The 14,953-nt window shown below is 45.4% G+C and overlaps 1 protein-coding gene across 4 annotated transcripts in view; it reads right to left on the bottom strand.

Annotated features, from left to right (window-relative positions):
* The window catches only part of KCNAB1 (potassium voltage-gated channel subfamily A regulatory beta subunit 1), a 234,298-nt gene that overhangs the window by 56,420 nt on the left and 162,925 nt on the right, over window positions 1-14,953 (bottom strand). The gene's annotated exons all lie outside the window — the stretch shown is intronic.

The following is a 14,953-nucleotide window of genomic DNA, read 5'->3' on the forward strand; positions in this document are numbered from 1 at the left end:
GGACATTTATCCGGGTTTAAAAAATTTCTTATGGCCGGGCTGGGGAGGGCTATTTAAACACAATAAACATGTACTTACCTCCTCCGGTGCTGCCGATGTCCCGCGCCGCGGCCCGTCTTCTCCCTGCGCTAGTTTCAGTACAAGAGTGCACAGGGCCGACCGGAAGCTCCCATGTGCACCATCTCCCAGCGCTTACAACGCTGAGAGATAGGGACGGATGGTTACAGCCATGTTGTTAGGGGAGGACTGCCCTCTGTATAACAGGCTACAGTTACCTTGGATGTGCACTGTAATGAGGTTACAGCCATGTTGTTAGGGGAGGACTGCCCTCTGTACAGGCTGCATGTACCTGGCTGTGAACAGTAATGAGGTTACAGCCATATTGTTAGGGGAGGACTGTCCTCTGTATAGGCTGCAGTTACCTTGGATGTGCACAGTAATGAGGTTACAGCCATGTTGTTAGGGGAGGACTGTCCTCTGTATAGGGTGCAGTTACCTTGGATGTGCACAGTAATGAGGTTACAGCCATGTTGTTAGGGGAGGACTGCCCTCTGTATAGTAGGCTGCAGTTACCTTGGATGTGTACAGTAATGAGGTTACAGCCATGTTGTTAGGGGAGGACTGCCCTCTGTATAACAGGCTGCAGGTACCTTGGATGTGCACAGTAATGAGGTTACAGCCATGTTGTTAGGGGAGGACTGTCCTCTGTACAGGCTGCAGTTACCTTGGATGTGCACAGTAATGAGGTTACAGCCATGTTGTTAGGGGAGGACTGTCCTCTGTACAGGCTGCAGGTACCTTGGATGTGCACAGTAATGAGGTTACAGCCATGTTGTTAGGGGAGGACTGCCCTCTGTATAACAGGCTGCAGGTACCTGGATGTGCACAGTACTGAGGTTACAGCCATGTTGTTAGGGGAGGAGTGCCCTCTGTATAACAGGCAGCAGGTACCTGGATGTGCATAGTACTGAGGTTACAGCCATGTTGTTAGGGGAGGAGTGCCCTCTGTATAACAGGTTGCAGGTACCTTGGATGTGCACAGAAAAGAGGTTACAGCCATGTTGTTAGGGGAGGAATGCCCTCTGTATAGCAGGCTGCAGTTACCTTGGATGTGCACAGTAATGAGGTTACAGCCATGTTGTTAGGGGGGGACTGCCCTCTGTATAACAGGCTGCCGGTACCTTGGATGTGCACAGTAATGAGGTTACAGCCATGTTGTTAGGGGAGGACTGTCCTCTGTACAGGCTGCAGTTACCTTGGATGTGCACAGTAATGAGGTTACAGCCATGTTGTTAGTGGAGGACTGTCCTCTGTACAGGCTGCAGTTACTTGGATGTGCACAGTAATGAGGTTACAGCCATATTGTTAGGGGAGGACTGTCCTCTGTATAGGCTGCAGTTACCTTGGATGTGCACTGTAAGCACCTGTGGAGCTGAGGCTTGCAGTAAGCAGTGGAGATCACAGGCATCACTCGTGTAAACAGCTAAGCTCTCTGCCCCTCCTCTTCTCTCACCTCCTATTGGCTGCACTATGTCAGCTGATCTCTCAGTGTGGAAAGGAGCTGTGATCCCTGGAGTGATCTGTAGTGCAGAGCAGCTGGCTGACTCCTTGTGTGCAGACTCGGACAGATCAGCTGTTGTTCAGGACGGGACACAGCTACCAGCAGGGGGCACCAGCAACCAGAACAAAAGGAGTTATCTAAGGCTGCAGATTTTGTAATAAGTGTAAATGGTGAAAGTACTTGTCACAATGCATTGAGCTGAATTACAGCCATGTGCTATGGTGACACAACCCCTTTAAGGAAATCTACCGTTTGAGTCTATGCATTATGAAAAATCAAGCATACCTTGAGAATGCTGTAGCTACATTGATGCAGAAACATAACTTGTTTAATCCCTGGACTGAATGGTTTTGCTGAAAAAACAATTATAAATTTATGATAACGAGGCTCTGTCACTCCTTTGGCTACTTCAGAGCTTCTCCTCACCCTAATTATGTACTGCTTCCGCCTTGTCCTGCCTAGCATAAGCCGAGAATACATCATCACTGTGTTGTACTTGACAGGCAGAAGTAATCAATCGCTACACCATCCCCTAGCTGCTATCTATGAGTCTATGAATTTTATAATTGCTTTTTCAGCCGAACCTCTTGCTTCAGGGAGTAAACAAGATATGTGTCTGCATTACTGTAGCTACAGGTATGTTTGGTTCACTATGCATAAAAACAAATGGTAGATTTTCTTTAAGGGCAAAGCCTGAAATGGCCTTCAGGAAACAGAACATTTTTCCGTTTTTCCCAGCTCAAATTTGAAAAGTCATAACTTTTATTTTTATCTGACATGGGCATATGAGGTCTTGTTTTTTTGCGGTAAGATTTGTATTTTCCAAAGGGTTAATTTTTGTGGTAAAAATAGCATAATGATTCAAATTTACTAACTGTTTTCTGTGGCAGAAGAGAAAAAACATATTTTTTATGTTTTACTACTCTAGAAAATAAAAATTTTTATTCCTCATTCAAAAGAGGATTTTTTAGGCCTTTTTTAGTTTATTGCAGGAAATAGCAATGGTTATATTGGTACTATTATAGGGTATATCTCACTTCTAAATTGCTTTCTATTACATTTTTTTTGGGAGGAAGCACAAAAATCAAAATTTTTAATCAGTTTTTACTTTTATTTTTATACCCTTTACAATAAAGCTATGAGGTTGTATATAAATGCCAGGAAGTAATTAGGATGATTTATTTCATCCCGTGTCTTTAAGCAGTTAAAAGTTGATTTTAGAAGGAAGGAGGCCATGCATAACAAATATAAGAAGATTACCCCAGTCACAGCGCCTGTATCTATAAGTAAGTGTTCCTGGTTTGTCATTATGTGATTTTGATGGAAGATTTCCTTAAATAAATTGATAACATTATGGGGGAGATTTATCAATGTTTTTACCTAAAACCTCTTCTAAGGATATTGATGACCTAGGCCTAGACACCCCCCTTTAATGTTTTTATATGCACCGATAGGCTTTTGTTTTCTTAAACTTTTCATAATCTTAAATATATTATTTATGTTTGTTTTAAATTTGAAATTTATTTGAAAAATGTATGCTCTACTTTCTATGTTTATGTTCTAAGAAAATACAATTTCCCTAATCCTATAATCCTATCATACTCTAGATAATTTCAGAAAACACAGTGGGGCACATTTACTTACCCCGTCCTGTCGCGATCCCCGATCCGGACTGTCCGACGAGGATGAAGTCCGGTACGATTCACCAAGATTGTGCACCCGATATCCGGCATGTGTCGCTTCCCCGCTCAGGGCCGCCGGAGTTCATTTTCTTCCCGGTGTATGTGAGTGCATGTCTTGCGACACAATTTGAATTTTAAATCCCACACTTAGTCCGAATCAGTCAGGTTGTTCAACGACCACGGCCCCCCAATTTGTGTTGCAGGAAAGTCAGCACAACTGCGCCAAAATCCGATCGTGTGCACCAAAAACCCCTGTTAAATGCGGTGCAAATAGAAATGCGGACCCTTAGTAAATGTGTCCCATTGAGTGTGGATGATGGATATCATGAGCTCCTAGTACTGCGTAAGTGAATTGAACAATATAATATAAATATATATAACAAACATATCCAAGTTAATTAAGAAACACATTGGGATTGCTTTTTTTTAATCACTTTTTAATTTTGTGTTCAAATTTTTTATTTTCTCAAGTAATAATTTTTTTAGTTTGAGCGAAAATTTCACTTTCAAATACTACAATTGTAATGGCAATATTCTGGGACAAAATTCTTAATAAAATTGTTTAAAATCGAAATGACCTCAAGGATATTGAACATGGAAATAAACAATTAATCCTCCAAAAATTAGACTCAATTCTTTAGACATCACTAATCATTACAAATATAAGCCAAAATGTTCAATACATTGATTCACTACTCAAAATTTCATTCCTGTTTTACCGCCCTTTTCTTATCACGTCTATTTATAACAGCTCGGGTATATAAAAATCCCAAGATAGAATTGCCACATGCAGTCATTGCAGGTTCACACCTTATGAACTTGTTAAGAAGTTAAGAATCAACAAAAATGTCTGCCTGCTTCCCCTTGTTACATCTCTGCTGTACTGCCTCTTAGGCAATATTCACTTTTCCCATGAATGAAAACTAAGAGACAGTATTTACATGTTCTATTTTACAGCATATTAAGGAGATGTTTAGTTAAAAGCACATTTTCTAGCACCCCTTTAAGTACATCTGAGATAACAGATGTGGAATCTGTCAGCTTATTTATTGATATCCACACTAAGAGCTGTAGTTTGCCAAGTGCCAGTAACTATTTTTTGGCTAATTATTGCCATCAGTATTGTAAGTAGTGATAGGACTTCTTTATACAACTTATTGTAATGAGAATCCAGGTCGAGACAACTGGGTAGCAATCCCTCCATACACCACATTGCAAAACATGTAGGGAAGAACACAAACAATACAAACAAATTAGAATGGTCAAGAAGCCGGGTCACAAGAAAGATAGCAATGGAGTACAAAATTACAGATATAGTCAGAGAGCCAAGATAAGGATAACAGGATGACAAAGAACAGGGTCTCAAACCAGGTATGTAGCTAAAAAAGAATTACTGTAACCAACATTGAAGGAAGGGTAGACTAATATGTGATCTCAAAGACAGCTATGGTACTCATCCATCGAAACAGCAAACAATTAAAACCCATGTTCCCACTACAGGAGTACAAGAGGGCACAGAGATGAGATAAGTGACTCCTCAGTGGCACATCACAAAGGATGACGCTGACACAGATGTTACACTTATATTTACTCTTGATTGATCTTGATAGTGTTTTCCAGGATAACAAATTAGATAATGGGGCAGATTTATCAAGCAGTCTGAAAGTCAGAATATTTCCAATTGCCCATGGCAACCAATCACAGCTCAGCTTTCATTTCACCAGTGCTCATGAATATTTTAAAGGGGAGCTGTGATTGGTTGCCATGGGCAATCGGAAATATTCTGACTTTCAGACTGCTTGATAAATCTGCCCCAATGTCTCCTTAGCTTAGATTTAATATCAGACCCATGCAGATCCAACTCCCATCAAACCAAAAAATAGTTGATATCAGAAACCACTGGTGTCCTAAAAAGAAAAGCCCTTAAAACCGCCATTGAGGGAAAATTTTATTTGACTATACAAATTGATGACACTACAACGTAAAATGCTTTTTTTAGCATGGCTTACCAGACAAGGGTTTATTACCGCACTTTGTATCCCTGCTTTCTGTTGTGCATACCAGAAACCTACAGGCATTGAATATATTGGTCTTTTAAGTGCGCAGTCTGGTTCCAGTTCTGGTTGTTTTCTGCAAATTGAATGTAAATGTGTTTCATGACACCTCTCCTAAATAAAAAGACCATTTAACAATTTTTATGGCCTTCTCTGTGTGGGTATCATTACAGGTAGTCACTGTTAAAAAATAGCACCATGCCGAGTGTTCCTCTGACTCCATATAATGTGGTGAAATGTAGGTCATGAGCAGTGTATCCAACTTTCTAACATGTAAACTTGTTAATAAACTTTTCCAACTCCATTAAAGATACAATGAGCTTTCCTCAGGATTCTGACGGAATAAAAACACACAGGAATCCAGCTCTATTGACTCATTGCCTGGCTCTAATTTTCAACACCCTTCCGACACCCCCCGGCAGGTCATCTTCTATCCATCCATTCCCACTTGCAGGCAGAGAGCTGGCAACGTAAGCTGGATCTATGCAAATCCTACACATGTGCGTTTGCATGCTCCTTGCACAGCCAACTGCTCAGTAGCTTGCACTGGATTTGCAGCTAGGTGGCTAACATTGCCGGCTTTCTGTCTGGGATAGAAGCGGGGTTAGGCGGGCGTCAAGTGAGGACGTGCATAATTTAGAAAAGAGGAAAGGGGCTCACGTTAAACCCTCAGGCTCATTTGAATATTTTTAAAAGCTTCTTCCAAGGGTATGAGAAAGATGGTTCTGGAAGGAAAAAAAGAGCTATGCATGACAGTGTAAGTGGTCTACCATCTGCTGATTGTGAATCAATTTCTCCTGCTGTTTTGCAAATGGAATATACAACTGGTATATAAAGGATTGGTTCTGTAGGTGGTGACCACAGACCATTTCCCTGTTTGCGTCCTCTTTGGCTCTTTGTTTAGCTGTTTGTCCTCTTTAGCATTTGGTTATTGTTCTCACGCTTAGAGGGAGCATGAGGCAAAGTCTACAACCCATATAAGTTGCTCATGTAGTGCGGCTCATCCAAGGATGGCACACCAAACCAAAAGAAATGGAAAGAATGTTAGCTGTGAGTCAGAGCATAGAGCAGGTACCAAGAGACAGGCTGGTACACCAGGAAAAGTGGAGGGTGGCGCAGGAGTTCTGAAGAAGTTAAAATGCAACTGGCAACTTTGCCAGTGACATTTAAACAGTTAACACCTGCGATCAGTGCCAGCAACGATTGTGTGTATCACAGGTGCTCCCGTGATCCCTGTCTCGGATCGCGGGTGCATCCGTGCTCCCCCGTGTGCCCCCGCTGCAGCCCGGTCTCCTCACTCACCTCTCCCGGCTTCTGCTCTTCCCCGGAATGCCGTGCGCGCGCGTCCCCACCTCCGGGGCACGCGCACAGCTCCTGCCGAAAATTTAAAGGGCCAGCGCATCGCTAATTGGTGCACTGGCTGAACACCTCACCTTTAAGAATCCTGCCTCTTCCTATGTCCCCTGCTGGATCTTTGTGCCTCATAGCCTTAGAGAAAGCTTCCAAGTGAGTATTCCTGCGTTCCTGTGTATTTCTGCGTTCCTGTGTATTCCTGCGTTCCTGTGTATTCCTGCGTTCCTTTGTATTCCTGCGTTCCTGTGTGTCCCCGCTCCTGAGTCCTGTGTTGCCGTGTTACCTAAGTTCCTCCGTGTTGCTGTGTTCCGTGTGCCTGTGCTCCCGTTCCCACCTGCCTGGACCTCCTGTTGCTGACCCCGGACTTGGACTTGACGTTCCGTCTCTGCCGCCTGCCCTGACCCTGTGCCTGGACCTGACTACGAGATTGTCATCTGATAAGGTACCTAGACCTCGGCTGCCACAGCAGGCTAGTCGCACCTGGGAACGACCTAGTGGCATCCTGCCACAGCAAGTCCAACCCGCTTTGCGGTGGGCTCTGGTGAATACCAGGTGCCGCTAGACTCCGGTCCCGGGTGTTGGCTAGTTCCATCTCCCGCGGTGGTCCAGAGGATCCACTGATCCTAACAGTGGGTGTTACTGGTTGTGGTCCGGGTTTGAACAGGATTTTTAATTCAAATTTAATCTGAATGTGTCCTCACATCACTAGCAAAGATTATTGTTAGAATCCCAGTGATGTACTCTAGGCGCGTTCTTCTGCATTGATCATGTGCAGTACAAGTAAAATAATGCAAAAATATATTTACCTTTTCTGAAATGACCTTCTCTAGATGACTGGTGTATGAGTTTCATACCAATTACCTGTCTACCACCAACCCTTATTAAATATTTATTAATGGGTGTCAGCACTGCCCATGGGGACATTTAGGGACAAGTCTTTGCACCCTCTACCATAATAACTGTCATAGGACCTCCATAATTAAATTAAGGCTGGATGTAACTATATTATCCCTAATATGTTTAGAAATGAGACCCTCTGATAGTATTGTTGTTATTAGCATGTAGTGCTCAAATCCTTGGGTGTATTTATAGGAGGATAATGCAACTGTAAGGACTGGAATTACTGGTGAGATGTGGAAACTGGTCGCCAAAGCAAGCTAAGTATACTTTCATTTTTTTGGCACCCATGCCTTTGCCACAACAGGGTTTTTCCCAATTCCTTTAACGTCTACATTATCTGAGTGGATGTGTGAATCAGTGGGGCTTATTTACGTCACGATTGTGTCTCACGTGATCAGATTGTAGCGCAGCTGCGCTGGCTTTCATGCGACAGAATTCGGGGAGTGGGCAGTCGGAAGATCCGACGGATTCAGACTGAGCACGGGATTTTACTTTCAAATTGTGTCACGAGACAATGCACTTACATGCACCAGGAAGAAGTAGGTGAACTCCGGCTGACCTGAACGGAGAAGCGACACATGCAGGATATCGGGCGCATGATCTTAGTGAATTGCGGCAGAGTGCATAATCGCCGGACAATGCACTTTCTGTGAACTCCTCTGAACGGGTAAGTAAATGTGCCCCAGTGAGTGATGTGTGGAGCTCAGCTATGAGGTGAATGTCTATGTCTGATCTGCCCTCATCTCACTTGATAACAGCTGAATGCGAGCTGTAGGGGTTGACTCCTGGCAGTCCGTACTGGAATAGACATTAGGGTCTACAGCCATACATAGCATTCTGTTGGAGCCAGACAACCTCTTTGATGTTGCCTTAAAAGTTCTTAATTTATGGCTACTATATACTTTGTGTCATTTTATTTTTAAATATTTGACAATTAAAATGGTTTAACAATATATAACCTCCTAAAAGTATATTGCATGCAGATGCTGGAAAATGTTATGGAGCAGATGCTGTTTCCAACACTAAAGCTAAGTTAAGCCATTTTACAGCAAACAAGAACGGTCAATTTACAGTCTCGTTAAAACTGCATTATTAACCCAATATCTACTGAGGGAATACATATTGCCATAATGCAAGATCATAGCAATAATTCTATTCTGCTGTTGATTATCACTTTGGGTAATGATCTCATGGTTAGCAGACCAGGATGATTCCAGTTATGTCCCATAAGGAGGCATTTCTTAAAATGTGTTCCTATGGCTTTTTGTATCTGTGCATTCGTGATTGTGTTCAAAAATGCTTCTGCTTTAATAATCACACAGTGAGACACCCACAGATTCTGTAACCATAGTTACCACACCATAAAAATCATGGAAATGTTCTTATTTTCCTCCTTCTTCTGCTTCCTTGGGGCTTCCCTTCGATATATATACAGTATCATTAGAATTCAGCTCGAACTCTTTAATCTAATATCGGGCTATAAATATGAAAGCAATCCCCACCCAAGTATTCTTGTTAATAGTTAAGTGGCCAATAACATTACAAGTATTGTTATCTTCACATTGAATATGTGCTATGGAGTAAGTTATTAGGCTGCTTCGCCGTCTATCTAGAGACCCTACAAGATGGATTTTAGCGTTGTGTTTACTTTGCTCTATATTTCTGCTCTTTCAACACTAAAGGGTTTTTTTCACCAAACAAGTAAGGCCCTATCCACAAAATAGGGCTTAACTTTCTGATCTCAGTGATGAGACCCCCACAGATCACAATAAGGGGGTCTGATGGGGGCCGATGTACCCCAGTCGGACCCACTGTCGATCACCAAGATGCGCTGAGCAGCCAGCCAGACTGCCCCATTCATGTCTATGGAGCTGACAGAGATTGCCAAGTGCGGCACTCCATGGAGATGAACGGTGTACCCGGACTTGCACGCTCTGCTGCTCCACTCATCTCGGGGAGTGACAGGGGGTCCAACATCGGACCCCTCATTCTAGCGATCTATGGACACACCATACTGCCAGCGGGAACCTATTGCTGACTACACAACCAGGGCCGGCGCTATGGGTAGGCAAAGTGGGCAATTGCCCAGGACCCCCTGAAAGGGGAGCATCTCTTCTTTCAAATTAATCTTGAATTTTGTTTCTAGGTGCCATGGATCCAGAGATATTCAGGTTTAAAGTGAGAATATCAGGTGACATTTGTATATATCTCCCAACGGCAGTTTAACAGACACATAGAAACACAGATTTAGATTCATATAAAAGAGGAGACTCTCTTCTTTCATAGGAAAATAGAAGTGAGGTTCTATGTGTCACAGAGCCAGAGATACAGTCCTCTGAACTGTGCCCCACTCCAGATTCCATCCACACTTTCTCTCTTATTGTCTTTTATTTTCTGATAGCTTTTTTTTTTTTTTTTGCAAAAATTGACTGATACGATGAACATTCGATCCTCTTCGCCTAATGTCCCTACATATAAACATGGCGACCCATTGTTCTGGAATAAAGTTTGTATTTCACACCATCCTCCATTATTTACACCGATGTTATGACGTTCTCACTTAAATTCTTATGAAGCGCGGAGGGTTCTGTTATTGTGCGGCTAATACATTAGCGAACATCTAAATTTTATTATCTCATTAGCTATGGATATATAGTTATTTATTTGGGTTACCATTATGTAAGGGAACACACAATGATAGATCTTTGTGACGCTCACACAGTTTGGTGTCCCCTGTGGATTTAACATTCCCTTTGCTACATATTTTGGTGAATATCCACATGTGGGGTCTGTATGATCTCCTCACATCCTGCTGTTTTAGGAAAGTATGTTTTCTCTATATAAGTATTCTGGATTTGTACATATTTCAGAGGAAATTTTGAATGTAAATTGCCAAAGGCATCGCCTGGCTGTCTGCTTTTAAAATTATATAGGTTTTATGGCGCCTTTACGTATTATTCTGTTTTATTGATATATTTCTAGCTGAAAAGCAGATATCTAGTTATTACAGTTTTAGTGATATTATGTGGATTTATTTTTGTGAACATATCAATATGGGACATTTGTGAACTCTACACATGTCCATCTATTACATTTAGGAGATGTGAAGGTAAATATTTTCTGTTTGGAGCACATTTTTTGCCATCAAAATTCACATTTTAAGTATTTTTTAAAAAATGTTTCAGTTTGAATCAAAATTATGCAACACCCTCGCCGATGCAATGGCGAGGTAGTGTTTGCGAATACGTCCCACCTGCATGTAATCACCTTACACTACATGGTCCTGATAGGACATAGGGGTATTGCAGTGGTGAATCCTGCCTGGCAAGGCAGACGTTAAGTATTTTGTATGATGCAAGATGCTGTTATCCAATGATATGTGTGACATCCTGTGCTCTGTAAGCTGAGATGTGATTGGAGGAGCAGCCACCACCTGACCAAAGGGAGGTAATAAAACCCCCTGGCCAGGAATGTTCTGGAGACTGGATGATTATTCCAGTAGAGGAGAATCCTAGAGATCAGTGAGTGAGTGAGTAATCTCTGTCTAGCCCATACCAGAGCAGGAAGAGCCTAGCCCCTGCCTCTGAAGAGTGGAGCAAGTAGACTAGAGTTAGTGTAGTGAGGAAAAGGGGTATCATCTTACCTTTAAAGGTGATACCTGAAGCCCTACAGGACAAGCTGAAGCTTCCTGCCAGGACACAGCTGCCTCCCAGCCTGCCCTCTACATCCAGGCTGGTGAACTATCTCCTGAGGCTCCCTCCAACTCACATCTCAGCACTCCATCTACTTGTTAAAGGCACGTTGCTGCGGTTCCTGCGGTTCAAATAAAGAACTGTAAGTTGTTTTCTTCAACTTCTGTCTCCGTCTGGTCCCTGCTAATACGGCTGCCTTCATCACCGGCACCCTGTCCATCACCCAGAGACTCACCCTCGGGACATTAAGGGGTTGCCCCAGGGAGATCCGCTACAGCAGCCGCTCCCTCATCTTTTCTTGCCAACACCACCCTGCTGGAGACCTGCCAGGCTGTAGGACAGCCCTCCGGTTCCCCCGTACCAAGCACCGTGACAATAGCGTGCTTAGGCCGCAACCGCCAGCCACTCCGGTACAGCGGGCCCCGGCTGACTCCAGGCCTCACCTCAAGGGCTAGGCCCCGGTGGGGGATGTTGCAAGTGGCGTCACGAACAGGATTGATACTTCTGTGCCTTATTACGGCATTAAAGACTTTCCTTTATTAAAAAGACTGTGCTACCTAACCCTGCTGCCATCCGGGTTTAGGCCCCAGTGATTGTGTGTTTCACATTGAACTGTTATACTGCTGCCACGTGCTGTCGAGCGCCGCTCCAGCACTCAAGAGGTTAATTCCTGCAAGAACTGTTTCAGCTCTGCTACATTCGGCGCTGCTGCGCCTGAAGCATTTACCTCAGAGGCGTGTGGCGCAGCAAGTATTTCCAGCCCGCCAAATCCTCACTGGCGGGAACTCCAGAGGCGTCATTAGGCTCCGCCCCCTGCGCGAGTGGCGCGAAGCACCGTGGAGGAGGAGCTGGAGCGTGTGCGGCCGGCAACGAAGAGGGTTAATCGGCCATCTTGGATTTCGGCGCAGGCCGCGCCTGAAGCCTGCCAGCAGTGTGCGCCTCATCCGGAGTTCCGACGCACGTGTCCTGCGACTGGAGAACACCGCGGAGCATCACTGAGCCCTGCTGCCTGCCGGACATCGGGAACGGAGACCTTCGTGTACTGGAGCTGTCCTGTCACCGCGGCTGATCCTGAGTGAGTACCGCTGGGGAAGTTAAAGGGGGGTAGAGATTGTTTCCGACGCTAGGTTATTGGCTCACCTCCCAGGGAATAGTGACTGTGTCTTAAAGTGCCCACGTCCCATTCTAGCCATCGCCCATAGCAACGGACATTGTGTAACCCTACAGGCTTCCCTCAGCTAGGCCAGTCATGTCCGCCCAGGACGAAGATACGGGACTGGCGCAAGTCCCGTCCCCTGGTCCCTCCTCAGGGTACCGGAGCATGTTGAGTCCTCCAGAGAGTCCCTTCAGCCCTGCTACAGCTAGTGTCCCTGGGACTCCCACCATGATGCCTCTGACTATGCCCTACTATCTGGGGGCCCCCTGGTTACCCTACTACGAGGGAGAATCACATACTCTCCCTGAATTCAGGGACAAGTTGTTAGCCACCTTCGCCTTGCTCCCGTTCACAGAGGAACAGAAAGTGGGCATCCTCATCGGGCAGTTGAAAGGACCCGCTCTCCGGGAAGTCAAGTCTTGGCCCCGAGAACAGTGTCAGAATGTGGTCCAAATTCTTGATAGGCTGCGCAACACCTTTGACAAGTGCACCGTCTCCGAGTTGAAGCAGAAATTCTTTGGGAAAAGACAGAAGCCCCAAGAGTCCCTCCGAGACTTTGCCCTCTCCCTACAGGAGACATGGAAGGCCATCACCTGCCTTGAGCCCAAAGAAGCTGAAACCTCTGACCAAACCTTAAGGGAACAATTTATTAATGGACTTGTTGATAGAAATCAAAGGTGTCAACTAAAGATCATCTCTTCTCAACATGCTCAGGCCTCTTTCCTTGAGTTTAAGGAAGTTGCCATTGACATATTAGGAGACCGACCACCTACTGGACCGCAGAAAGAGCCTGAATCCGTGGAAATGGAAGAATCTGCTCTCGCTTGCCATCCCACGCAGTCAGCATCTCCTACTCCTGCGACTATGGAAGTTACTGGCATAACAGGACCGGTCCCTAATCTGGCGGACACCCTGCATCAAATCCTTGATCGGTTGACCCAGTTGGAAATAACTGTCTCTGCTATGGGGAGGAAACCTCCAGAAAACCCGGTACGGTCAGTTACTCCTCGTGAATCTCCGACTAAACAGCGCCCAAAAGAAGCGAAGTCGCTAAGCACCTGGAGTCAGAAGAAACCCCGCCAGCGGTGCAGCTACTGCCATAAATATGGGCATGAAGAGAATGATTGTCGTCAGTTAAACGACAAACCCTTGGAGCTAAGGGACAACCTCCAAGGGAAGAACTTGTAAGTCCCCGAGATGCTAACTGGATGCCCAGGTTCGTGGGGACTCGCCCCATGGTTCATGTAACCATCAACGGAGTTACCCTACCGGCCTTAATTGATACCGGCTCTCAAGTGACCACCCTCCGGAGTGCTGCCTTCGAGAAATGCCGAGGAAAAGCATCCTTAATCCAGCCTCCCAAGGCTTACTTGAACATTATTGCTACGAACGGAAAAACCGTACCCATCCGCGGCTACTGGGAGCCCACGCTAACCATTGGAGACACTGAGTTAATCAGACAGGGTGTAGTGGTGACATGAGTGCCCGAAAACGGTAACTTCTCCCTAGTACTGGGTACCAATGTCCTCCGCAACTGCTACCCTGAAGTGCTGAAGGCTCTCCACGACTCCCTGCCAACAGTGCCCAACGGTTCCCGGAAGGTAATTCAGGAGACTATGCAGGTTCTCGCGGCGCAACAGAAGTTTGCTGGCCCTAATGGTGAAATCTGCAGAGCCCGGATCAAGGATCCCCAACCTGTCCGCCTTCAACCTGGGACTGAGACGCTAGTATGGTGTCGAGCCTGCATGGGCGTCCAAGGTCAAGACTACCAGGCGATAGTAGAACCTCTACCAGCTGATGAAGACCTGCCCATTCTAGCCGCCAGGAGCCTAGTCACTGTATCCCGAGGACAAGTACCCATTCGACTACTAAATGTGGGAGACTCCCCAGTGGATCTGAGAAAGTACCAAGCCGTAGCCACTCTCTTCAGTGTCCATCCTGAAGACTTGGTGGAAACCTCTCTGTCTGCCTCCCAACAGTTGGAACTGAAGCAAAGTGCTGAAGGTGAGCCTGCCGAGCAATCCTGGTGGCTTGAGCTCAATATTGGAGACGACGATTTTACTCCTGCAGACCAAGTACAAGGTGTCCTGGATGTCGTTATGAAGCACCACCAGGCCTTCAGCAAACACCCACTGGATTTTGGGCAGACTACTCTGATCCAACACACCATCCCTACTGGCTCTCATCCTCCTATCAAGGAACGGTACCGGCCCATCCCTCCAGCCCGCTACCAAGAGGTGAAGAAGCTGGTACAAGAGATGAAGACAGCCAACGTTATCCGGGAGAGTCACAGCCCATGGGCTGCCCCGCTGGTCCTTGTGAAGAAGAAGGATGGAACCCTTCGATTCTGTGTTGACTATAGGAAGATCAACAATATCACCCACAAGGACGCCTATCCTCTGCATCGAATCGAGGAATCCCTCGCAGCCCTAGGGTCAGCTGCCTACTTCTCTACCCTGGACCTGACCAGTGGCTACTGGCAAGTGGCCATGGCACCAGAAGACCGAGAGAAGACGGCTTTCACCACCCCAATGGGCCTGTTCGAGTTCAACAAC

This window comes from Engystomops pustulosus, chromosome 3 (assembly GCF_040894005.1).
Source record: "Engystomops pustulosus chromosome 3, aEngPut4.maternal, whole genome shotgun sequence".
Classification (NCBI taxonomy): Eukaryota; Metazoa; Chordata; class Amphibia; order Anura; family Leptodactylidae; genus Engystomops; species Engystomops pustulosus.